Source organism: Mustela putorius, unplaced genomic scaffold, assembly GCF_011764305.1.
Source record: "Mustela putorius furo isolate JIRA1106 unplaced genomic scaffold, ASM1176430v1.1 tig00003850_pilon_pilon_pilon, whole genome shotgun sequence".
NCBI lineage: Eukaryota > Metazoa > Chordata > Mammalia > Carnivora > Mustelidae > Mustela > Mustela putorius.
This window is the reverse complement of record NW_025422002.1, coordinates 5,928,557-5,955,969: the sequence shown is the minus strand read 5'-3', so window position 1 is coordinate 5,955,969 and position 27,413 is coordinate 5,928,557. Positions and strand designations below refer to the sequence as shown.

Genomic DNA, 27,413 nt, shown 5'->3' with positions numbered 1-27,413 from the left:
TTAGATCATTTTCTTGACAGTATCTTCCATGCCAACCTACCAGCACTGTTGTGAGGTCAATTTAGCTAATAAAGCAGTTAGGATACTCTGGAGTGTCACATATATATATAAAGGGGCGCTGTGCTTTAAGTGAAGAGTCAACAGTTTTCAGAAGTAATTCTTCAGGGGTACCTGGGTGACTCAGTCAGTTAAGCATCTGCCTTTGGCTCAGGTCATGATCTCAGGATCCATTCCCAGCAGGGACTCTGCTTCTCCCTCTCACTTTGACTCACCCCCATACTCTCTGAAAGAAAGAAGGAAGGAAGCCAGGGATGGAAGGAGGAAGGGAGGGAGAAAGAAGTAATCTAGTCCTTCAGGGTATGTATGACAAGTTCATAATGACATCTATGCAAGGTGGGCTTGCCAAAGATATTTGGAATCCTGAAGCAAGATGTGTTTGCCTAGGGGTGCCTGGGTGGCTGTCAGTCAAGCATCTGCCTTTGACTCAGGTTATGATACTGGGGTCCTGGGATTGAGCCTTGCCTCCGGCCCTCTGCTCAGCGGGGAGACTACTTCTCCTTCCCTCTACCTCTCCCTCTGCCTGCCAATCCCCCTGCCACTCCCCCTGTTTGTGCTTTCTCTCTCCCTCTTTCTCTCTGCCAAATAAATAAATAAAATAAAATAAATAATAATAAATTTGCCTCCATGATTTCTGTTCCACTGTGTCATCTATAATATCATTAGGTTTTATAAGAAAATGTGCACTTCTGTCCTTCAGCATTGGCTCATCTATCATTAAGAATATTGGGTCTTTTACTAAGTTTGTACTTTTTTTTTTTTTTTAAGACAACTGCTTTCATAAAGACAGCACTGTCTCCTCTCTCTGACAGCCCAGGCAAATGCCATCATAACCACCTCAGTATATTAAACTTCTTCCCATGCCAACCAAGACTTCCTGAAGCTATTAATATTTTTTCTAATAAATGAGGGCAATTAATAAAATTAAGCAATGCTTTCTGCTTGCCCGCTCCAAAATAAAACTCCTACTGATAATATATGAAAATCCATTCCAGCTTTATGAAATATACCATTTATCTCCATTAGATGGTTTACTAGTATCTATTGACCTCCCACTGGGTGTTGGATACTCTGCCACATATTTTAGCAGATGGAAAAATAAGAAGAAGATCCCACGCACGTCTCTAATAAGCTGAAAATCTATTTTGAGCAATGCAAACCATACATTGAGAAGGGCAAACCCATGAAATGCAAAATCCAAAGTACAGTGAAATCAGCAGGGGTGATTCTTAGCATTTGGAATCAGAATAGTTCATGTACTTAATTCCATGACGTAGTCAAAGAGGGGTTTCCTATTTTTGTCATGAAATAGTCAAAGAAAGGTTTCCCATTTTTGTAAGTATCTTTGCAAACATTAGTTACTACCATGAACAACCAGGGTATTTCAGATAAAACAGAATTACTGTTTTTCTTAAGAAGGTCTGATGAGCTAGCAAATCTGGACCAAACATTGTCATATGGCAACAATCAACTAGATTCTTACTTCTCAGAGGATGGAAGAAGGAATCAGCAGGATGGAATTACCTAGGAGATTCTTAGAAATACAGATTCTCAAACTGAACAGCTACATGCAAAAGAATGAAAACAGACCACATTCCTATACCATATACAACATAAACTCAAAATGGATGAAGGACCTAAATGTGAGAACTGAAACCATAAAAATCCTAGAAGAGAGCATAGACCGTGATGTTTCCGAGATCAGCTGTGGCAACATTTTTTTAGATATATCTCCTAAGTCAAGGTAAAGAAAAGCAAAAATAAACTATTGGGACTACAACAAAATAAAGTTTCTGGACAGTAAAGGAAACCATCAACAAAACTAAAAGACAACCTATAGAATGGTAGACATATCTGATAAAGGGTTAGTATCAAAAATAGATAAAAATTAATGCAACTCAAAACCAGAAAAACAAGTAATCAGATTAGAAAATGGGCAAAAGATATGAACAGACATTTCTCCAAAGAAGACATACAGATGGCCAATAGACACATGAAAAGATGCTCAGCATCACTCTCCATCAAAACTACAATGAGATATCACCTTACACCCATCGGAATAGCTAAAATCAAAACACAAGAAACAAGTGTTGGCAAAGATGTGGAGAAAAAGGAACTCTTATGCACTGTTGGTGGGAATGCAAACTGGTGCAGCGCCTCTGGAAAATGGTATAGAGAGGGTGCCTGAGTAGCTCAGTTGGTTAAGGGTGTAAGTAGATTTCGGAGCCCCAGGATTGAGCCCCATGTTGGGTGGGGTGTCTGCTTTTCTCTCTCCCTCTGTCCCTCCCCCTGCTCTCTCTCTCTCTCTCTCTTGCTCACTCTCTCAGATAAGTACATAAAATCTTTTAAAAAATGGTATAGAGGTTCCACAAAAGTTAAAAATAGAACTGCCTATGATCCAGTAACCATACCATGGGGTAGTTACCCCAAAAATACAAAAAACATCAATTCACTAGGATACATGCACCCCTATGCTTATTGCAGCATTATATACAATGGTTTTATTATGGCAGAGCCCAAGTGTGACTGGATAAAGATGATGTGGTATAAACATGATGAAATATTATCCACCCATAAAAAGAACGAGATTAAAAAAAAAAGGAATGAAATTTTACCATTTGCAACAACATGAATAGAGCTAGAGAGTATAATGCTAAGTGAAATAAGTCACTCAGAGCAAGACAAATACCATATGATTTCATTCACATGGAATTTAAGGAACAAAACAAACAAGCAAAGAAAAAAGAAAGCGAGACAAAGCAAGAAAGAGACTCGTAACTAGAGAACAAACGAAGGGAGGCAGGTGGGAGGATGGGTGAAACAGGTAAAGGGGATTAAGAGTTCACGTGGCATGATGGGCACTGAGTAATGCATAGAACTGCTGAATCGCTATATCATACACCTGAAACTAAACAGCACACCGCCCATTAACTACATTGGAACTAAACTGAAAAACTTAATAAAAAAATATGGAATCTCAGCCTCCTTCCCCCATTCCAAGGCTACAGCCCCAATGTCAAGGTGCCCAGGTATATTATAGGCATTTAATAATGAGAATATAGATGTAGTAACAAATAAACCAATGAGTGGAGGAATGTCCTATTAAAGCTGGAACTTCAAGTGACAAATATTTTTTTAAAAAATATATTTTATTTATTTGACAGAGATGACAAGTAGGCAGAGAGGCAGGCAGAGAGAGAGGAGAAAGCAAGCTCCCCACTGAGCAGAGAGCCCGATGCGGGGCTCCATCCCAGGACCCTGGGATCATGACCTGAGCCGAAGGCAGAGGCTTTAACCCACTGAGCCACCCAGGTGCCCCTCAAGTGATGAATATTTATTTCCCATCAAGTACTGTGCTAGGCCAAGGGGATACAAGGTAAAGAAGATATTCCTCCTCTCAAGGAATTCCCAATACATCTGGCAAGCCTGAGAAAGAAGCCATAATTGCAACACAAGAGAATTTGAACTGTAATAGAAGCCTAACAGTTATCTATTGCTTTAGTAATGCTACACACCAAACAACCACAAAGCCTCACTGGCATGCTACAATTATTACTTACTGATCATGAATCTAGGGTGGTCAGCTAAGTGACTTTGTTGTTTTTGGCTTGTCTTGGTTACATAACTGGGAACGAACTGAAGGTCGCATGCTTTGGGTTGCCGTGACTGGCTCGCCGCCACGTCTCTCATTCTCCAGCAGACTGACCTGCGCATTTTCATGGGAACGACAGATGTGTACTTTTTTTTTTAACCAGAAAATGTTTACTTTTTATTTTTTTTCTTTAGATAAGGCAAATCTGTTTTTCCACGGAAATAATACAATTTGGCACAAAGACCAAAGGAGCTACATCTGTCTTGTGATTGAGGTTTGTTTAACAATATATGAACTGCCAACAACCCCTCTTCACCTGGCAGCATTTCTCAGTGATGCTCTTGACTTTGAAGCCCAGAGCAGGCTGCGGACATGGCAAGAGACAATTTGAAAGAAATGACTCACTGCGATACCAGACTCTGTGAACGCACCAACTGGAACTGACCTTCAAAGGAATCCTAATTGGAATGGGGAGAATACTTGGAATTACACTGTGGAATGACTCAGAACCAGCAGAGACACTGAATGGCTTTGTCAAGTCTTCCTTTGTATCATGTCCACTAACATCTCACTGGCCAAACGAAATCACATGATACATTCAGAAACAAGAGGCAAGAGATTCCAAGTCATATGGCAAAGGGTGTGGACAGAAGGAAGAGGAAGAATTGGGCCATTTTTGTAATCCACCATAAGAGGTATTAAAAAAAAAAATTGCTGTAGGCGGAAGCTTAAAAATCTAAGCCCAAGAGAATGATTTTGAAAGCTTTTCCATTCCACAATACCAAGATCATTTTTCCTCAATACTCTCTAAACCAGAAGGAACACTGCCATTCAGACCCATAGAAAATAACAAATAGAATTCACCAGTATATCAGGCCCTGTGCTAGGTTCTGCACATGCACTAACTCATTATTGGCTCCCCAGCAACTAAAAGATGTATATGATTACTGCGGTTATAGATAAAGAAACCAAGGTCCAGGGAAGTTGGATGACTTGCTCAAGGAGGCACATCCAGGAAGCAGACGCTCTGGAACCTTTGCTCTCCTCACCCACAGCACAGAAATCCAAGTCATGCCCATCACCTGCCCTTTTTCTGCTAAAAGAGGCAATGTAACAGTTTTCACGTATAAATCACTTCTGGCCGGGGCACCTGGGTGGCTCAGTGGGCTGGGCCTCCGCCTTCAGCTCAGGTCATGATCTCCGGGTCCTGGGATCGAGCCTGCAGTCGGGCTCCCTGCACAGTGGGGCACCTGCTTCCCCCTCTCTCTGCCTGCCTCTCTGTCTGCTTATGATCTCTCTCTCTCTCTCTCTCTCTCTGTCAAATAAATAAATAAAATCTTTACCAAAAATAATAGATCATTTCTGGCCAAATGTAACATTCCAAGAATTAATATTTTCATAAGTGAGCCACCAGGAGTAAATTCTAACACAGGTCAGCCATGAAATGGCAGTGTGTGTATTTAGGACTAACCGACAAGGCCTGATTTGTTTTCTTTTTCTACAATATTGAATTTTTAAATTGCTTCCTTGGTGGTCCGAAAAGTTCTGATGCCATTTGTGCTGTGTCAGTTGCAAGACAAATTCAAGTAATCCTGAAGAATCTAATAATCATGTGTCAACCAAAGACGAGGGCTGTGTTTTTTTTTTTTCATTGTATGAAGAATGCATCTTTAATGAAACCATTTCACTTCTCCAGTTTGAAAACTGTAGCCTAAGTATTCCCTCCTATCACATGATTTTGTCCTGTATGGTCATCTGCCTGACTTTGCTCATGACTTCAAGATACAAGGAAGAAAGAAACTGAGCCCACAGACGTGAGCACTCAGGGTCACTTGGTGTCCCGTTGTCATCACAGAAAACTTTCTCAGCCTAAAGAATTGGATTGGCACTCGGAGTGACCCATTTGCTTTCTCTCCCGAAATGCACAGTTTTCCATCTGTTCCAGAAGTTGGCTTCCATCAATGTCTGCTGTGGAGTAAAAAGCTCAGAAACTCAAATGCAGCCTTGCCTCAGCAATCCTGTCAAATTCCCTAGTGGAACTTCTAAAATGGCCCACTTTTCAAAGTGACATAACAAGCAATGAGCCATTTAGTGATTCAGCTGGAAATCCAAAGCCCAGGCTATTTGTCCTCAAGCATTTCCATAAAGAAGAAGAAGGAGGAGGAAAAAAATAGCAAGGAGGGAAGAGAAATATAACTTTTTCTTATGATCTACATCAGGGATGTTTAAAAGGCTTCATTCCACATGACAGCTCCTGTCACAGGATGATGGGTGCTGTGTGGAGAAGAATTCTGAGCTCATGTAGGGACATGATGGGACTTGTGCAGCTATCAATTAGCCACGTCTGCTTGCACAAAGAGGTGTGGCAGCCTGTGGGCCATCCTGACTTTCTTCTAACGAAAGTCAGAGTTGTTTAAACATTCATTCATCTTGAGTTATCCAGTATGTCTTATTATACACAGGCAACAGAATAACTCTTGTTAATGCCAAGTGTAACTGATGGTATTAAAGAAAGTTAATTGACATCAGCATCTTTCCACATGGGCCACAGCAAGGAAAAGTGATCTAGGGTTTTTCCTCCACATAACAGTATAAGAAACCTGTTACATGCTTACATTTTTATTCTTCATATCTCAACTCCATAAAATAGGCTTCACCCAATTGGATTTCTCTCTCTCTTTTTTTTTAATTAATTATTTATTTATTTTATTTTGACACACAGAGAGAGAGATCACAAGTAGGCAGAGAGGCAGGCAGAGAGAGGAGGAAGCAGGCTCCCTGCTGAGCAGAGAGCCCGATGCAGGGCTTGATCCCAGGACCCTGAGATCATGACCTGAGCTGAAGGCAGAGGCTTTAACCCACTGAGCCACCAAGGTGCCCCAGGATTTCTCTTTTAAAATAGTTGTTCTTTCCCATTCTCTCCCCACAGTTTAGAAACTGAGGGCTGAAAAATGACCACAGGGCCGTCTTTGTGCAGTCCCCGCATTGAATCAGTGGCTTTCTTCTGGACACATGGTCAGAGGATACCAAGAGCCTTGTTCGATAAGACCAATGTAACCCCAGAGCATGACTCCAAGGACCACAACAGATCGTTAGGTAGAAATTAACTGCCTTTCTTGTCAGGTACCTCATTAAAGTTCAAAAGTAATTGTTGTTCCTACTAGTTAGCGCTTTTTATACATCTCCCCTTATCACCTCGTTGTGCCTTGGTGAGGAAAACAGCCTCATTGATTGATGTCAGCAGACGCGGGGGAACAAATCGTGTTTCATTCATGACATGAAGGTTGGCCCACACACAGGGTGCCCGCCATGGCGGAACAGGACACCTCGTAGCTTCGCTGACATTGAATCAGGAGGGGCTACAAAGCCCTCCACCCACTTTCTCTTTTCTCTCCTCTTTCTTTGTCTTTTTTTCCCCTCCCATTCTAGTATGTTTTTCTTTTCCCTTTTTCCTTTCAACTTTCCTCACTCTTTGTTTCCTTTCAACTTTTCTCCCTGCTTTCTTTTTCTTTCCTTTTTTTGCTTTGATTCTTACCTTCCTCTTCTCCCTTTGACCTTCTGTCTACACCATTATTTATTTCTAGCCATTGAGACTGTGGGTTCAACATGTATTGAGGGAGTTTTTCAGACAGTCCGGATGTTTCACGTGGTCATGATAAAGATGCCATTAGATCCTTTCCAGAGAATGGATTTGCTGCTGGCTGGGGGTTGGCCCAGGGAGTGAGCGGGATGATGGCCGCTGTGCAGCCCGCCGCTGAGCAATGGCTGTCATTGCTTAAACAGAGTCAAAGGAAAGTCTGCTTCTAACAGTCCTGAAGCTTCATCCAAAATAGTGGGATAGACTGTGGCACTGGGAAGATTTAGATGGAAAATCATTTTAATCCATATTCTAGTTCTTTTTAAAATTATTATTTTAATAGGATTTGGAGGGACATGTGCCATTCCTTGGTTGCAGCCAATTTTGGTCTGACTCTCAGCTTGCCCAACACCCTGGGCTGCTCACCTCAGGAAACAAGGCAATGGAGGGAAGGCTCAGTGGGCTCCTTTGGCCTGGGGTTTAAATGGATGGTTGGTCATGGCTAAGAGCTGCAGAGCTGAAAATTCACTAGAGCCCACAAAGTACTTCAGCCCCTCTCTCTGACAGACCCCTCTTTCTTGCTTTCTTGCTGAGTCCCCAGTCCCTATATGCCACATCTGACTTTCCTGAGAGAAAGATTTAGAATAAAACCTGGAACTATGTTTAACTTATTATTAAAAGATCGCCTTTTTCAAGGGCTTTCCAGATACCAAGATTTTTGCATAAATTAATCTCCTTTCATTTTCACAACGCTTCTGAAGTGAAAAGTATTGTTTCTGTTTAACAGATGTGGAAATGGAAGCCTAGATGTGGAATTTATTTGCTCAAGTCGCAAAACAGTACATCATGCAGCCATGACCGACAGCACAGCAGTGAGCTGCAAAGCCCTTGTTCTTTGTGTCTACACTCCACTGCCTCCTTCAAAAGACTACAAATGCATCTGTCCAATGACTAACCTCAAGGATACAGAACCCTGTAGACTGGGTACCCACCCTCCTAGGCCCTGCTCAAGTTTCATTTCCTCTGTGAAGCCTTTTCTTTTTTTTCTTTCTTTCTTTCTTTTTTTTTTTTTAAGATTTTAATTATTTATTTGATACAGAGAGAGAGAGAGATCACAAGTAGGCAGAGAGGCAGGCGGGGTTGAGGGGAAGCAGGCTCCCCGACAAGCAGAGATCCTGATGTGGGGCTCGATCCCAAGACCCCGGGATCATGACCCGAGCTGAAGGCAGAGGCGTTAGCCCACTGAACCGCCTAGGCGCCCCTGTGAAGCCTTTTCTAATGCCCCAGCCTGCATGGGTCTTTCAACACACATTTAACATTTTGTACTGAGATTTCGCTTCCTTTTTACCTTTTTCACTGTCTCCCTACCTAGACTGTGAACTCCTTGAGGGTCAGAACACTTCTTTCTACTTCTTACATTTGTCCACAAAGATTAGAGGTACTCCAACCATGCTCTGCATATCAGTGCCATCCAGGGAACTTGTAAAAAATACAAATGGCTGACACCTGTCCCTGGACTCCTAAAGTGGCATCTCCGGGAAAAGCCCCAGCATCTGGACTTTAACCCATATCGTTAAGTTCATCTGAGGCCCAGCAAGACATGTAAATAGCTTACCTACAATAACTACAACGGATTTAAGCAATTCTCCTCTCCAAATGGCTATAGGATCCAGTCATAATATTTTTCATGACCAAACTACCTATCTTCCTCCACCTCCCACAGCTCCTGCTAAAACAACAGGTCTGTATGGTCCCTTGTGCCCTCAGGTGACCCAGATCCAGGAGCTAGAGCCTGGCCCAAGGGTGTTCCATCTTCCAGTACAGGTAGAAGGGCCAGACCCATGCGTACATCCTAGGGTGTTAAACTGCACCAAACATTATGACAGAGGTGTGTGCAAAATGCTCTCTGCCTTCAGGAATTGGGGAAGGTTTTCCAAGGAAGTTAAACTGGTTGAAGGATAAATAGATGTTGTAGAGTGGGACTGGGGATGGGTGGTAATTGGCAAAAACATGTATAAAGGCAAAGGGTGGGACTCAAAAATATCACTTTTTAAGCAACCATTAAATTACCATTAAAGAGAACTGGTTATAAATGATAATATAGCTCTACATTGGAATACTATGCAGAGGTAAAAAATGAGTGCAGAACTCTATATACCAATTTGGGATCATCTCCAAGATACACGATTGAAAAAAAAAAAGGGACATGTGTGCTGGAAAAACAAAAACAAAAACATGGGGTGAGACTGTGTACATACACATACATTTGTGTTAAGGCAAGAATATTCTGGAAATACACATGAAATGCACTGGGAAGAGGACCGGGCTAGATGGCGAAAGAAAATGTTTCATGATATGCCCTTTTATACTGATAGGTTACTGTGTGTATATTCATTCTTTGTTTAAAAAATCCGTTAAGTGGGGGCGCCTGGGTGGCTCAGTGGTTAAGCCGCTGCCTTCGGCTCAGGTCATGATCTCAGATTCCTGGGATCAAGCCCCACATCCGGCTCTCTGCTCAGCAGGGAGCCTGCTTCCTCCTCTCTCTGCCTGCCTCTCTGCCTACTTACGATCTCTGTCTGTCAAATAAATAAATAAAATCTTTAAAAAAAAAAATCCGTTAAGTGTTTTAAAAATACTGTTTGGTGATCAAATAAAAGGATAATGAGTGCCATTCTACAGAACTGTTTCCTATTCTAGTAAAAAAGGCCCCACCACTCAGGTGTTCAGAAAGAACCTGATCAACTGTGAGGCCACATGGTATAGACAGGGAGAGAAGTGGATTCAAGCAAGTTAGTTAGATGAGATGGCCTTGGGTACCAAGCCACTGGGAAACTCAAAGAGCCTACATGCAAACATCTGGAGGCAGGGCTTGCATCACCAAATTCAACTAAGCAAGCCCATCGCTGATGCTAGATAAAGCTATCAAATCCAAAATCTTATTAAAATGTCTATATTGTGAGAGTCCGCTAATCTATAATATAGCCACATTAATTGAAGATTTAAATGAAGTTAAGTTTGTGTTAACAAATTCTCTAAAGGTCAGAATCATTACTTTCAACACATTCAGCGCAAATGTTTTTCTCTTGTGTGCTACTCCTTGGTGTCCGTTGAAACTGGCTTGTCCATTGACCCTTATTATCTCCCTCCAGCCGGAGAAGCAGTGCTGTCCTCCCTCTTGCTCAACTCCAGGGTGCATTGCCTTTGTGATAGGATCAGGTAGCTTTCCCAAGAAATTTCCTGGGAGCTCCTCACTGTTAGAAAAGAAATTTCCTCTGCTCCCTGAAACCCACTGGGGGGCGTAATTTGTGGCATGGTGCCTCACCACCAGGAGGGGGCATGAAGGCAGGAACATTAATCAAATTTGGAAACAACGAAGAAACAGTGGGCCCTGAGTGGATCAGCATATGATTAGCAGCCCAGAGTATCAGATTTTAGAATGTGAAAACCAGAAAATCTTGGGGCTACACTGCACGTGTGTGAGATTAAAGTGCCCATCTGCAGATCACCCCGAGGCTTTGACCACAAATATTACCTCCAAATGCATAATAACAACATTCTTGATTTACTAGCTGTTTGTAGTTCCTATCTCTATCATGAGCTGCAATTTTTCCAAAAACTATAAATTTATCAAATTGATATAAATCTGATATCGTCCCTAGCATGACACCAAAGGCAGGGGGTTCAATAAGTGCTTCTAGCCAATGAAATGTTTGTTGAGCATCTACTATATACAAAGGGCACCCTTGGGGACGCATCATTGGATGTTGCATTGAAATAAGTAATTGACCTATATGGTACTTCTTCACCTCTGGGCTTTTCATACATTTCACCCTACCAGAAACATCCTGTCTTTCAAGATTCTGCTCCTCCTTGAAGGCACAGTTAAAACCCTTCCCTTCTGTCCCCAATTCCCTGATACCTTTTGGCTTTGAGCCCCCATGGTGCTTTTCATGTTCTCAGAGTACTCTTCATGAACAGTTACCTGCATGGATTCCTTATTCTCCCTCCCAGAAGTAAGGGGTCTGTTTGCTTGATCAGTATCCCTCTGTATGCAATGCCCAGCATGGAACCCTATAAACATCATCCAAATATATTTTTTAAAGATTTTATTTATTTATTTGACAGACAGAGATCAAAAGTAGGCAGAGAGGCAGGCAGAGAGAGAGGGAGGAAGCAGGCTCCCTGCCGAGCAGAGAGCCTGATGTGAGGCTCCATCCCAGGACCTGGGATCATGACCTGAGCATGAAGGCTCAGGCAGAGGCTTAACCCACTGAGCCACCCAGGCGCCCCAATAAATAAATAAAATCTTAAAAAAGAGACAACAGTAAAGTCAGGGGTCATTAGGAGTTGGGTCAGTTGCACAGATTTTAGATACCAGGTGCTTGTTCACTCCGTAAACATTGATTGATCATTTCTGATGCTCCAGGCTCTCAGAATTCAGCAGTGAACAAGGCAGACAGAACGTTGAGCCTTACAGAGCGTGCAGACTGGGCAGAAACAGCAACACTCAAAAGTCTGCAGGGGACCAGGCAGATGATAGCCACAAGGTAGGGTGAAGGGATCTACAAGCTGCCCTCTCACTTTTGATAAAACAGGGATAAAGAGAGTTACTTCTTTGCTTTAAAAAATATCAGCCACAAAAATGATACATGGCAATCAACACTCAGACCTCATCTGGAGTGAAAGAGCGGGGACAGGTAGAGACGATGGAAAGCGGCAGACGCAGGTCCCAGCTGAAAGGAGGCTTCGCGCAAGCCCCAACAGCCGCCACGCGGAAATCAGAGCACAGTCTTGCCCGAGTTTTACTCTTAAGAAAAATGAGAAGCCCAGGGTTTGGTTGTTGCTGTTTTTCCCCAGTTTTATTGAGAGATAGTTGGTATATGTCATTATAAATTTAAGGCATACAGGATGACGGCTTGATTTATACATACTGTAAGAGAGAATTTCAAATGTTTTTTATTGCATTCTCCTTTAAATGAAGGCTCAAATGTTTAAAAATGACTCTGCATGCCAAAAAACAGACCGCTGCATTTGACGCAGCCCTTGGGTTCCCAGGGCTTCTGGTTCAGATATTAAATTGGCTCACAAGAGAAAGCTTTCCCTATGAAATGCAGCAATCAAAGAATGCCACAGAGCCTGTGGGACCCGACCTGGACCTTTCAAAGTAGAGAATATTCTTGGCAAGGAAAAGGAGCATATTCTAGTGTGTACAAGTCTCTCATTGAATGGGAAGAAGACAAAACATCTTCATGGCGCTTCCAGCCCCGGGCTGGATAGAGAGATGGGAACGCATAAGGTACTTCCAGGCAAAGAAGAGACTAATGTGTACAATGTAAGGAAGACTGACAGATGGAGATAAAAGAGCCTTCCTCTTTAAACTCTGTGCTCATTTAGATCAGGTAGAAAAGCAGAGGTTCCCGATTCCTTCCATGGTTCAGGCTTGACTTCCTAGAGAGACAAGCTATTGTTAAGGATCATTTTATTTGGCATTCCACCATTCATAGACATCTTAGAAGAAGAGAGAGGGAGGAGCTAAAGATTCATTTATATGTTTATTTAGTTACATGTGTAGAGCATCAGCTAAGTGCCAGGAATTATTTTAGAGATGAGGATACAGCCCTGAATAAAACAGACAAAACATCCATCTTCAGGGGCCTCTCTTCCAGTGAGAGAAGAGAGATAATAAACAAACAAAATTGTAAAGACACAAAATGTCAATTGTATAAGCCATGTGACTTTCTGGGGAGGAGTTCCAAAAAGAGGAGAGAGAAGGTGCAAAGGTCCTGAGGTGAGGACTGATCATAGCACGTTGGAAGAAAAGCATGGGAGGCAGAACTAAAAAGGGATCTGTGATTTCTCCCCGCCCCTGTGTTACTCCCATGATTATATATGTTAAAAGAATTTCTCTACTGCAATTAAGATTACTAATCAGTTAACCTTTAATTAGGAAGATTATCCAGGTCAGCCTAACCTAATCATATGAATACTTTAAAAACAGAGACTTTGATCAGGTGGCTGCTAAAGAGAAAGTCAGAGAGATTCAAAGCATGAGAAGGTCCAGTATGCTTGCTGGTTTAGAGGACACAATGCACATTTGCTGGCTTACAGGTGGAGGGGACTACATGGCAAAGAATGTGGGTGGCCTTCAGAAGCCGAGAGTGGCCCTCAGCAGGCAGCCAGCCAGGAAACGGGGTTCTCAGTCCTAGAACTGCAAGGAACAGAATTCTGCCAAAGACCCAAATGAATCTGGGAGTTAACTTTTCCCAAAAGCCTCCAGACGAGAGCCCATTCCAGCAGGCAAGCTGATGTTGGTCTGAGAAGAAAATGTGGCTGAGCCTGCCCGTAATTCTGAGCTACTGAACTGTATGTAAGGTGATAATAAATGGGGGTGTGGTAGGAGCTGCTACGCTTGGAACAATTTATTATGTGGTAACAGAAAACAAACAGAGATATCGAGGAGGCCAATACGGCCGGAGTATAGTAAGCAAAGGGGGTTAAGAAAATGAAATCAGAGAAATAGCTGGAAGCCAGACAATGCAAGCCTTTATGCGCCTTGGTCAGGCCACTGGACTTCTACCACGTGAGACGGGACACCCCTGGAGTGTTTGAGGAAATACGGCCTCGCCTTCCTCCTGAGAGCTCACCCTGCTAGATCCACAGACACCCAGGGCAGCAGCTCTGCTGATGGAGTTTCCAATGATCTCCGGAGGCACAGTAAATACTTGATTATAAAATATTCAGAAGAAGCCAGCAACAGAAATGTAGAACAGCCAGAGAGGTTGAGAGATGGACCATATCAAATACAGCATTAAAGATAGGCCAGCAGTTTAGAAGAGCAAATCCATCAAGAGAGATCACACCAGGCAGCCTGAAACACCCCCGTGCTGCTCACTTTCTCCCGCTCTGCACGCACGAGGACGAATGCTTTCAGTAGACATGTTTCACTGACAAGCATGTCTGTGCTGTACAGATCCAGCCCCAGCAATATCCGAAGCTTGCCCCCATGTCATCTGGCATATGATTAACATGTGATTAAACCTGATGATTAGCCATGGCCAGGAATCTGATCGTTAATAGTCAGAGTCTCAGGGGGCAACTTTTATTGGCGGTTGAGTGCTCTGCCAGAAACTGCCTCCCAAAGGGGGGTGGGGGATTGGAAAGATGACTAAGGAGCCCCGTGGTGGGAAAAATGAGATAATAACGGTGATAGAGAGAGGCAGAACCTCCCCCCCCCCCCATACACGCACGAAGTCAGAAATACCTCAGGTATAATTAAACTCTACTCCAGAATTTAGCACCTTTTTATAATAAGAATCTTTACTTGCAATCCTCAGCATTCTGTTGCTTTGGCAAAAAAAAAACCCCTATCTCTTGACATTCGGGAGGTTTCTGTCCCATTTTCAAAGAACACCCCTGGTGAAGATGCTTTTCAAAAATGTGTTTTGTATCTGTGGTGACTTTGCCAATGAATCCCCCCTTCCCCAGCAGAACTTGTCCCGGCCCCTCTCTGGCCTCTCCCCACCTCCATGTGGACTGGCACACCCGGGACTGGGCCTGCTGTGGGGCCCCCGCCAGGGCAGAGCGCCCCAGCAGGAAAGGACCAGATTCTCCATGTCACACGCTGCCCGGGGAGGATGACTTTGAGCGGCCACTGTCTGGACCGGCAGCCCTCTGCTGGCCTTTGGTTCTAGTCCCTGGCAACAGTGGACTCCTGCATTAGTCTGAACTTGGACTGGGGCCTGGGGACTTCTACTTCCTTGACTGGCTTCTCATCGGTTTTATCTAAGCTGCCATTTTGTGAGATCCCTGCTTTCTATTTCCATTCTTGCTCGTATTTGCTTTCTCCTCCTTCCTGTTCTCTCTCTTCAAGGCCCACGTCAGAGCCTCGTGCTCTTAGGAGCACATCAGGAATATGTGAATTGACCACAAAGTGTGTTTGTGGTGATTTGGACAATAACACATAGAGGGCCCTGTGCAGTGTGGTTGGCACATTATAAATGCTGAACAAACATGAACCACTTTTAGCAGGAAAGCTGGTGGTTGTGTGGAAAAGGATAAGGATGAGGCCCGCAGAGAGTGTGCTTGTAGGAGAGGAGACTTAGGTGTGGGAAGAGGATTTCAGCATCCCGTTTACATGCAAAGGCACACATGCAACCGACCTCATCTCAGGAGCATCGATCCAGCCCTGCAGTCACCAGCACTCGAGATGTGGCCCTGGGGAGTTTGCGTAAAGCCATTCAGGTTTGCGCATGCTGTGTTTGAAAATCCTAGTGACAAAAAACTCACTTTAGTCCCTCTCTCACCTTCTTCATCACAGTGGTGATGATCAGGGTGTCTTCCTTCAATAATTACGCACCAAGTATGTGCTGGGAGCGAGATACCAGGTTACTGCAGAGAGCAAAGCAAAGTCCCTGCCTTCCTGCCTCTTAACAGTGTGGTCGGGAAGACAGACAGCCAATATGTACACAGCATAAATAAGTCATCACGGTGAAGACAGCAGTAGGAGAAACAGGAGAGAATCTCTTTCAGAGAGGGTGAACGAGAAGGCCTCCTTGAGGGGCACCGTCGATGAAACATCTGACTCGTGATTTCAGTTCAGGTCGTGACCCCATGCGTGGGAGAACGAGCTCCGTGTTGGGCTCTGTGTTCAGTGGGGAGTCCGCTTGAGACCTCTCTTCCTCTGCCTCTGCCCCTCCTCCCACTGGAGCACGAGCTCTCTCTCTCTCTCTCAAATAAATAAATACATTAAAAAAAAAAAAAAAGAAGAAGGCGTCCTTAAGAAGGTGACTTTCAGTCTGAGGTTGGAAGCCAGTGAGAATAAACAAAGCAAGTACAGAATGGGAGCAAAGCCCAAGGAAGACCTATAGTGGGGGAAATGACAGTAATCACTTACCACATATTGAGCTACTAGATGCCGGCTCCCATCCAAGTCCTCTCATTTGACCCCACAACTCTGCAAAGAAGGTACGGTTTTTCCAGGGGGATAACTGAGACTCAGCTCAAATAAATCTCCCGCGGCAAGTTACAACACTGATACTGAGTCATATCAGCGTCTAGCTGTGGTGCCCCGCTTTGTTTTGGAACTGCAAGGTCAGAGCCAGGCAGTGGACCAGAACCAGGAAGAACAAAAAAGAGGAGCCTTCCAGACCAGGGCCAAAGGCCAACAGCCACTACGATGGATTTCAAGGGACTCTCTTAAGGAGAATTGTAATACCCGCCACCATGTTTCAGTGATGGTCTGGTACCAGGCACTGCTACACCCCCCACAAGCAGCTCTCATGTCCTCCTCCCAACCCCTTCAGGTAAGCAGGCGCTGGATCTCTGCTTTGCAGATGAATAAAGGGATGGAAACATCCTCCCCTGCGTCCTCAACCCCCACCCACCCCCAACCAGGTCACACACAGACCCACGTGGAACCACGATTTCAGTCTGGGATGCTGACTGCCAAGGCGCGCGATGAGGGAGATTTAAACCATGTCCTATGAGCACTGACCAGAACAGTTAGCTGGAAGGAAGGAGTGCAACGGAGAGCTGGGGAGAGGACCCTGCAAGTATTTGGAAGATTATTTCGTAGGGAAGCTGGGAAGCCAGATTTGTTGACCTCAGAAAAGAGAACTCAAATCAGCGGGTGCAGTGGAGGCTGTCAGCACTCCACTCAGATCCGCCTTCTCAGGTCCGGCTTCTCAATGCCCAGAGGCTGGGTGTGCTTGCTAGCACATCTCACGTGGCACCCTTTTCTGGAGAATTGGCCTGGAGGGCGGGAGGTGCGGGCGGACGTACTATGAAGCAACTCAATGTCTTCTCTAACCGAGCCACTCTTCCAAACTGAATTTTGACACGTACAATGACTGTCTGAAAATCCAGCCCCCATCTTTGTACAGCTTGCTTTAATAATAACTAAAGTGCAAAGAGACTGTGACTTGGAAACAAAATGAATTCTACGGTATCCTGCAGACACAAAGCAAACCACAAGAGGACACAGGTAATGTCGCAGTCTGAAAATACAGTTTGGGAGTGTCTCCCTGCGGGCATTTTATTTAAGCCCTGGGGCTTTCCCTCCCTTGGCTAATTGACAGGTCAATGATTTCTAGTCTCTTTGCACACCTAATATTTGCCTCCTTGGTTTAACCAAGAAAAGATGGAGGAAATGCAAAGACGTCTGACTGTAGCAAAAAGCACTTGTGAAAAGCATTAAGCCAAGATCGAATATTTATGCTTCAGCAAGCTAGCTAACTGATTGTAATATCCAAGGATAATAAATCATTTGAAAAAAAGGAGAAAAAGCGATCAATGTGAATAGTATAATTTGCCTTTCATCAGGAGCTCTTGATTTTTTTGTTGTCACTGTTCACCTAACAATGATAGTTTCTGACTTCTTTTCCTTCTCTTTTAAAAGTACTTTTCACCCTCCCCACTCCACAACCCCCCCAGCTCCACCCCCACCCCCACTTAGATGCACGTTACTACAAGAGGTTTTGTGAAGGAGACAGTGGATTCCATATTTTGTGAGCTATAAGAGAGGATGTGTATACGTTTCTTCAGCCTTTGTCTCTGTTTCAGCAGCTCCTGCTGTGGTTACGTGATTAAGAAATTGATTGAACTTCGAGAGACTAGAGCATTTCAAAGAACGGCCACGTTCAAATTACAGATTTCAGTAAATGAGACTTATGAGAAACATTAACAGCTACCAACTGGCCAATAGCTTTCATCCCAGCCACTCCTCCCTCCCTGCCAAGCCCACATGGGCACCAGCTAATAAACGAAATTAGATAACAGAAGAAAAATGATAATGAACAATTTGACATTCTTCACTGTTAATGTTTTCTAAAAATCTACCTTTTTAGTATTTGAAACAGTACCATTCATCTTGCTGCATTTTTAAAATTTTTATTATGTGCTTCAATTACCAAATCTTCCCAGGAAAGTCTGCAACAAGGTCACACCTGGAAGATAAATTGCCCTACGATTTATCCTCAGACTATGAAATGACCTGTTCCTTGGTGCTTCTGGAATTTGGTTCTCCTGATTTTTAGATCTTATTTATAACAGTTTTATTGAGATAAAATTCACATACCGTAGAATTCATCCATTTAAAGTATACAATTCAGTGGTTTTTACTATAGTCACAGAGTTGATTTTCTTTTAAGTAACCACAATTCCCTTGTGTTAAAATGGTATTTTTGGAGGGAAAGCCATAGAGAAGAATCTAGAAGAACTTCTAACCTTATGAACTTTGAACTCAAAGAATCAACTGCTACTTTTCTTCTACCCCATGGCTCTGTTCTTTGTAAATGTTTAATTTTATTTTTGGACACATTCATTGACCAATTCCAACCTTCCACCAAGAAGTCCTCTATGCCTAGTGGCCCTAGAAAAGTAGTTTTATTAGGTTAAATCTCGCACTTGCTACAGAAAGCACAGCTGGGACTTTGCTGATGGAAAACAAAACTTCCGCTTCCCTTAGTTTTCCTTACAGACATTTTTGGGCACAGCTCATTGCAGACTGATCTTTATGACTTCATTACTTGCTCAAGGCAAGTGATTTATTATTAGTAGCACCAACATAAATTCATAGAGGAAAAATCTTTATAAAATATCAATGAACCAATTTTCACTTTTTATACTTGGTGCTGCCTGTGTTTTGCATGCACACCCCTACCCCACCCCACCCCACCCCACCCCATACACATTCAGTCATTCGTAGTATAGCTGATGGGTCTGATTCTGTTGCCTTTTCCTTTTATAAAAGGAGATCATTAAATCTGAACACTTACTATTTACTCAGTTCCTGTGAACCATTCCTTCCCACCCCAGGCTTCCTGTGATTCTTGGGAGGAGTGAGACTGGGAACCTGGATTTTATACAAACTTTCCAGGTGACTCCGATGGCCCAACATGGGGAACCAAGACTACTCTGTCACATCCTGAAGACTGGATAGTCAGTGCAAGCAGTGGACAGCTTCATGGCTGATATTCAGGGAGACGGATGCACCAGAATTGAATCACCGGCTGCTAGAATCTGAATGCTTGTATCTTCCCAAAATTCCCATGTTGAAATTCGGACTCCCACAGTGATGGTATTACAAGACAAGGCCTTGGGACATTGATTAAGACATGAGGGAGGAGCCTTTGTGAATGCGATTAGAACCCTTATAAAAGAGGCCCCACCTCTTCCCTTCTTCTTCCCCAGAGACTCCTCACCTCTTCTGTCGTGCAAAAACACACCAGGGAGTCACCCGCTTTGGGCCAGGAAGAGGGCTCTCACGAGAATCCAACCATGTTCAAAACTCAAACTTCCAGCCTCCAGAACTGTAAGAAGCAGGTTTCTCCTGTCCGTATGCCACCCAGTCTGTCTGACTTGGTTATAGCAGCCCCAGCCGACTAAGATATGAACTGTTCTGAAGTCTGAGAGTGCCCACATCAGCATATCCACTCAATGCCACATGCAGGAACTTCAAGAGAAACAAGACTTGACCTCTATGTCTTATAGGAATCTAGACATGTAAATCAGCAAATTACAATAAAGTATTTAAAGAACAAAACCAAAAATATGTTACAAGACCAATCTGGGGAAAACTGTTAAAAACCACATTCAAGTTTCCTGTATCTCTTCTTTCTTTCTTCTGACCTCCCATCCCCCCACCGAAACACAAGTCACTCCCCTGCACACAACACACACACATACACACACACACCCCATGTACACACACACTCATCCCCCATATACTCCCCACTCACACATCACACAGATATGGCTGCCAAATTTAAATAACCTATTAAATTAGACTTTCAGATAAACATATTTGAGACATACCTCTACTAAAAAGAATTTCATGATTTATTTGAAATTCTAATTTAACCAAGGTCCTGTCTTTTACTTGGCAACTCTTCATATCTCTTTCTCCCTCTGTCTTTCTCACTCTCTTTCACACACCCACACCTACCCACACACAGACACACACACACACGCACGCACAGCCCTCTACCCTAATTTCACATAGGTCTACGACACTGCTAAAAATTCCTATAAGAGAGTTCTGAGTCACTTTTTTACCTGTCTATATTTTTTGCTGGAATTTTTATAATACGTAGGTATTACATTTGAAGTGAGAAATTAAAAAATTATCCAGAAATTATTAAATGCATAATTGGTTCCACTAAGCCTTCAACATTCCTAGGGATGCACCCCCTTCCTCACCAAGTTCATGAACCTCAACAGAAGATCATGTTTCTGGGGAACTGTGGAAGCTTTAGAAAGGGGAGAACATATGTCCAGTAAAAACGGTAGCTAGGAATAGACACTGGAGGAGGCAACCGGGAGGGCCCTAGGCGTGGAGACTGCTAAATGCGTTGGCTCTTTGTTTAAATGGCAAAACTACTATGGACCAAGACTGCTACATTTGGCTGGGAGCAGATTATGTTCTGTAATAGTGGCTGACCCAGAGTCAAAGGGGCTGTACTCTGCTTGCCCTTTCCCCACATTCAGATGCCATCTTTTTCTCATTTATATGAAGGCAATACAGAGCTTAAGGACCACCTCCATGAGTTAGCATTTAGGAGAAATTGTTACCTGCTAGCCAGTGTGCTAATTGGCTTAAGAGGCACACCATTCCTCGTAGAGATCTCCCTGTTACAGAAGGAACACCACCCAGGAAATTCAGAGCACTAGCAGGTGATAGAGGCACTTGTCGAGGGCATACAATGGAAGCTGTCACCCCCTCCATAGCCTGGCCTCCCTCACACTGAGCTCCAGAGGGAGGTGGGGGGCTGCATTTCTCAAAGATGGCTGCACTTCTGCAATGTGACCTCCAACCTGGAAACCTGGTAGGGTTGCATGCAGTGCACACAGGTGGCTTTGGAGGCTACATCGACAGGTGAGGCAGCTCCCCCTCGTCTCTAGCTGCCCTGAGGCTGCCGTGCTGTGAAGAAGCCCGTGAGGCAGACTCTGAGTCATCCTAGTCTGGGCACCAGATGTGCAGGAATTGACCTTCAGGAGACTCTGGCCCCCTACACTGGCATCACCACTAACCTTTGAGTCTGCCCAGTGGAAATCCCAACACCCTGGAATATTGGCATGCCACTTCCACTCTTCCTTGTCTGATCCCCCAACCCACAGAATCCATGTGTATAAGTCACTATATCTTGCAATAACTCGTTACACAACAGAACAGAATGCCACGTGTGGACCCCGTGAGGGCCAACAAATTCTATCAAAGCCTAGAGAACAGAGCAGTATAATCAAGGCCAATGGCTTTGTCCTGAAATCAACCAGATGGACTGCTTCCCTCTCTGGCCCTAACAGTATTTCAAGCCCATGTGATCACACCAAGACAGAAACCACAGAACAGAAGGAATCAGCAACCAACAAATGTGGCTTTACTCTCTCATTGTTTCCTGCCAGAGCCATGTTAAGCTATACCAAGACCTTCCCACACCGCTCCTAACCTCTGGTCAAGTTTGGTTCCTTCAATCCTCACAACTCTCCCGAGACCCCAGGGCTTGCAGAGTCCACTCTGCAAGGTGGCAGGACAGAAAACTTTGCAGGGGCTACTATTCCTCAAGGAGAGGGACAGTTTGATGCCTTTTAGTGTTCTTCCCTGGAAAGAAATTTTGAGGTTGTAGTGCTAGTCCATGACAACTCTCTTGAGCCTTTTTGGCATATAAAATAAAAGCTTCTCCTTAATATGTATAAGAACATGCCTAAGAACAGATATAACAAGCAAGCATGATTTTTAAATGAAGGGGGAGTTCAGCAGACGGTTTGCAAACATTAAGAATTCTCTTACTTTGTGCAGACAGATTTGCAGCCCATATCTGGGAAAAGACACCGAGATCTTAGGAAACCCCACAAAAAGACTGTTAGAAACTAGCTCCAGTTCATTAATTGCACGGATCACCCGTGAAATAGAAGAGTCGCTCACTACATAATGTTGTTAGGGGTCTCCAGGGTAAGGGATTTTTCTGAGGGGCTCCAGTGACATTTGCATATTTTTTTTTCAAGATCTTATTTAATTATGTCAGAGAGAGAGAGAGAACAAGCAGGGGGAGCAGCAGCCAGAGGGAGAAGCAGGCTTACCCCTGAGCCAGGAGCCCAATGTGGGGCTCTATCCCAAGACCCTGCGATCATAATCTGAGCTGAAGGAAGATGCTTAACCGACTAAGCCACCCACCCATCCCCACATATAGTTTAAATAAGCACCTGTGATTATTTAATAAGGTCCAAGAGGATGCCCAGATCACTTCTGTACTCTGATTATATTCACAATTTAGGATGCTCATTGTAGAATAGCCAGGAGTCATGAAAAAGTCTTGAGTTAGTTGAAGAGGTTGTGCACAATTTAAAAACAAACCTAATGGCACTCATTTTTCAGGAAGGACAACAGAGACCTCCCACTTGGAGCCTCTACTAGTAACAAAACCCTGTGTGGATGAAACGGCTAGCAAACTCCTGAGACTTTGCTTTGACCAGCTCTGCGATGTGATGTACTCATAGTCTCCCCAGAAGGGACATCATTAATCTGAGATCCCTTCCGAAAGGATGACATACCAGGTACGTCCAGCTTTCCATAAGTGACAGGGGGTGGTGGTCCGAGCACTGACCAAGAGACAGCCCAGGTCTCAACAGTTAAGACTTCTGTTGTAAAAATATTACTAAATGAGTTCTCCGGGAACAAAATAAGCCCGCTGGAAGTGCTAGGAAATATTTTCATCATCATGCCGAGGGTCCTGATTATTCTTTATGATGCTACTATCACCACAGAGCTGCTGCCGGCTTGACCGTGGTCATTCATTCCTTCTTAATAGCTCCCCAAATAGCAAAAACGTCCCCCTCTTTCCCAGAATTAGCAAGCTCAGAACAGTTTCCCATTACTGTTCTGAGAACTGAATGTTTTTCTTGCTCCGTGTCAGATAAAATGCCTGTCCCCAGTCCATGGATCGCAACTAGATTTCTAACCTATTTTCTCCCTTATTAGGACCATAGGGAAAGAAGGATCCTAAGGTCATGTCTGGAGTCATGAAGATGGAGTTTCATGATTGATTAATGATGTCTGCAAGGGATTAGGGAGCAAAGACATTGGCCATGGGTTTGCTATCATGGCTCGGACCTAAAAGCCGCTCTCCCAAAACAACAGGACTGTTACAAAAATCAGCCATAACTTAGCAGGAGAAATGTAAACAAATGCCTGTTTGGTGTTTTGTTCTGTTTTGTTTTAATATTGCTCTTTTTATACCACTGGCACTTGACGGGAAAAAAACTGTGAAAAATGAGTCCATTTTATTACACTCCCAGATCCTGCAACTGATTCTGGTGGGATTAGCGCTAATAAACCTCTGAGATGGAAGATTGAATTGTAGTGGCTGCAATCCCCATTTTATATCGTTACAGATAATACGTATTCGCCAAAAGTAACTTTATTATTCTTCTGACATCTTTTATCTAATTCAGAAATGGGCCATTCCAGCCGTGAGATGTGTGTGCCGCATGCCAATATGCCCAGAAGCTGGGCAAACGCCGGCGTGCTGATGGCTCACGAAGCAGGATTTGGGCTTGAGGCCCTCAAGCCTCCCCACAGCCCCCACTGCCCTGTGATCACATTCTCAGGAGAGAGTCAGTAACAGCTGCTTCCTGCTTCCTGGGCACTCCGTGGTCATGCAGGGGGCAGGAATCACTGAGCCACTTTGGATTCCCCTCTGTTTTAAGGGCTGGGGACCACCATCAGGTCAAGCACAAAGCAGCTGACCTCAGCCCCCAAACATTTAGAGACTCCAAACTGAGGAGGGAGGGAATCGGGCCGTACCTTAGGCTAGGAGCTTCAGACAGTGTAGACTCCATGCGAGTACCATCCACAGCACGGTTCACCGCAGTGGAAATGTTCTGGTGATCTGCCTGTCCAAAGAGGTGGCCATAGGTGTCTACTGAGCACATATAGTGGGGCTGATGATCTGATACAAGTGGAATGCTTAATTTTATGTTACTTTAATGAATACAAATAATTTAAGTAGCCTTAGGTGACGTTGGGCAAACGATTTAACTTACCCAGCCCTCAGTTTTACTTCCTACAGACTCTGAAACGCACCTGCTTTTTCCCTCTGAAACCCACCTGCTTTTCCCCTCTCTCCTCTCTCTATAACCCCTACATAACCCCCTAACGCAAGCTATTCTGTCTGTCTCTCCCCAGGATAGCCACCACAGCCTCCTAGTCAATTGTCCTTGCTAATTGTGGATGGTGAGCCCTTTGAAAAATAAAAATTGGACTAAAAAACCTATCCCCTTGGTCAACAAAAATGTGTTTCCAGCTACAGACAACTCTCAGCACTCAAAGTTGTCCTGCCTTGTGTCTTCAGTATCTGTCGCTGCCTATGTCTGTTTCTTGCTCTTCCTGCCCTGACATCTAGGCCCCTGCAACACCTCCTTCCACCTCACCATTCATCTATCGAAATCTTTGATCAGTCACATACCATCCACTCCTGCAAATTAAAGTCACGCAGACTTTCTCCCAGAAGCTTTATCATCCGCTTTGTTTCTCATTGTGGAATCAGAGGCAGCCTCTTTCCTCTGCCTCAAGGAAGCAGAGGGTCATCCCATAAACCTTCAGTGAGCCTCTGCTGCATGCCCAGGTACTTCTTGAGCAAGCCAGAGCCATCAAAGAGGGCTGAAAGCCCTTGGGACCATCCGTAGAGATCCCTGTAGACAGGAGTTTGCCCTGTAAAACTTCTGACAGGCAGGGTCACAGTTCCCTCCTGTGCACCAGGGTCAGCCCAAAAGATACTTGGGATTCCTATGTGACAATGACTCCTTCCTTGACCAAACTTTACTCAGGATCCTCTAAGCCCTCATGTCAACTGGGCTTTGACCTTGACCATCCATGTCCTTGGCCTGCTTACTCCAGTCTTAGCAAAGAAACCTAAGTCAGGGTAGCAAGACTCTCACCACTCTTACTATTAGTCAATTTTCTCTTAGTGATTTTCCATCCATTGACCCTCACATTTTGCTCACTGGCTGTAAATCCCTAGATGATTTTGCCACATTTGGAGTTCAGCTTACTTCTATACTGAAATCTCTCTCCCTGCCATAGCACAGATGAAATCCATTACTATATTTCGGATTTAATCTGAAACAAGCATCCAGTGCCAAAGTTTTTCTTTTATATGTGAGCTTACGGAGAGACTCCAATGAGTGGGACATCATTGCTTATGTCCACATTAATATCCTTCCACTTCCTAGGGTACAGGACCCCTGGATCAGGGCCCTTCTATTGTAAAAGACAGAAATCCAACTCAAACAAGCTGGGGGAAAAAAAAGGAGTTTACTCACTGCCATTTCTAGGAAGCCCACAGCATGACTAGACATGGGGCTCAAACTTCATTCTCAAGAGAATGTCTCTTTTCATTTCCTTGGCTCTGTTTTCCCTTTGTGGACTTCATAGTCAGAGAAGTTCAAGGCTCATTTGATCCTTTGTATTTTTAACATCACAAGAAATGTCATCTTTCATCTCAAATCCGAGTCCCTCCAAAAAAAGGTCTGAATGGCCCTGCCCAAGTCATACATCAACCCACAGACCACTCTCTGGTTCCCTAATGAACCTGAGACCCTGAGATCTCCAGGGCAGTGATACTCAGGCATCCTGAGTAGACATACCCTCCCCAAACCATACGGTAGGGTGGCAGTGGTGCTCAAAGAGAATGATAAAGAACAAGCAGACATCCCCTACCTAGTGCTACTCCACGTGTGGTACGTGGACCAGGCAACACACAGGATCTCATGAGAAATGCAGATTCCTAGGCCCCATCCTAGATGAACTGATTCAGACTGTGTAAGAGTGGAGCCCAACAACCTCTATTTTAAGAAGCCTTCCAGGTGGTTCTATGAATGCTAAAGTTTGAGACCCATTGCACTTTTCAACCCATTTAATCAGAAGTCACAAACTAAAGAGTAATGATATACAATGAACTGTCCCTCCTAGAAACAAAGTCTTGAAATGAGGATTACCCAGGGTCACCTGTGTGGCTCAGTGGGTTAAGCCTCTGCCTTTGCCTCAGGTCATGATCTCAGGGTCCTGGGATCAAGCCCTGCCTCGGGCTCTCTGCTCATTTGGGAGCCTGCTTCCTAATCTCTCTCTGCCTGCCTCTCTGTCTACTTGTGATCTCTGTCTGTTAAATAAATAAAATCTTAAAAAAAAAAAAATGAGGATCACCCAGCACTTACAAATGCCTTCCCATCATTTCTTATTCCCTAAGTGGGCCCTACTATGTGTCAAGCACTGAGCTAGATTCTGCATAACCAGAAACAAATACTAAGCCACCCTAGTCCTACAGAACCAGAGACTTTCAGTCTAAGATGAGCTTTATATATGCATTATCACATTCTATTGATAAGATTATGAAATGACACAAGCCTTTCTGGAGAGCAATCTAGCAATATATACCAAGAATCATAAACATCAGGCACCTGAGTGGCTCAGTTTGTTAAGCAACTGCCTTCCGCTCAGGTCATGATCCCAGAGTCCCAGGATCAAGTCCCCCATTGGGCTCCCAGCTCCATGGGGAGTCTGCTTCTCCCTCTGATCTTCTTCCCTCTAATGCTCTCTCTCTCTCAAATAAATAAATAAACTCTAAAAAAATCATAAATATCTTTGTGCCCTATTAATTCAACTTCTAGAAATGAAAGTTCCTAGGAAGCGAACAGTGATGTGGATCAAAGGTTATATATACGTCTTGGTAGCATTGTTCATCATGGGAAACAATGGAGGCAATCGGAATAGCCAGTGTAATAGGAAAACTACTAAATAAGTTATGATCCATTCATGAAAAATCACATTTATGACTAGTTTTTAATAGCTTCAAAAAATGATTGCCATATGACACTAAGTTTCATTGAAGTACAATATTGGCTCTACCTCAGTTTTTACTTCCCAGAATCTCTGTATTAGTTAATTCCTGCTGTGTAAGAAATTACCCACAAGCCTAATGCCTTAAAACAACACTGCTGGTTATATCATAGTTTCCTTGTGTCAGGAAATTAAAAGTAGCCTAATAGGGTCCTCTGACTCTCATTCCCTTACCAGGCTTTGGTCATATTAAGACTCAAGTAGAGAAGGACCAGCTTCCAAGCTCATTCTGGTGGTTGCTGGTATGACTCAGTACTCATGGGCTTGGGCTCACGGCCTCCTTCATATTCTCACACGTA

The 27,413-nt window shown here is 43.9% G+C and overlaps 1 long non-coding RNA gene across 1 annotated transcript in view; it reads right to left on the bottom strand.

Annotated features, from left to right (window-relative positions):
• Positions 1–16,301, bottom strand: part of LOC101680091 — a 55,410-nt gene extending 39,109 nt beyond the window's left edge. The window contains exon 1 of the long non-coding RNA XR_198423.3: positions 16,120–16,301. This is a non-coding gene — a long non-coding RNA (uncharacterized LOC101680091). The remainder of the gene's footprint in view (positions 1–16,119) is intronic.
• Positions 16,302–27,413: the final 11,112 nt, after the last annotated feature.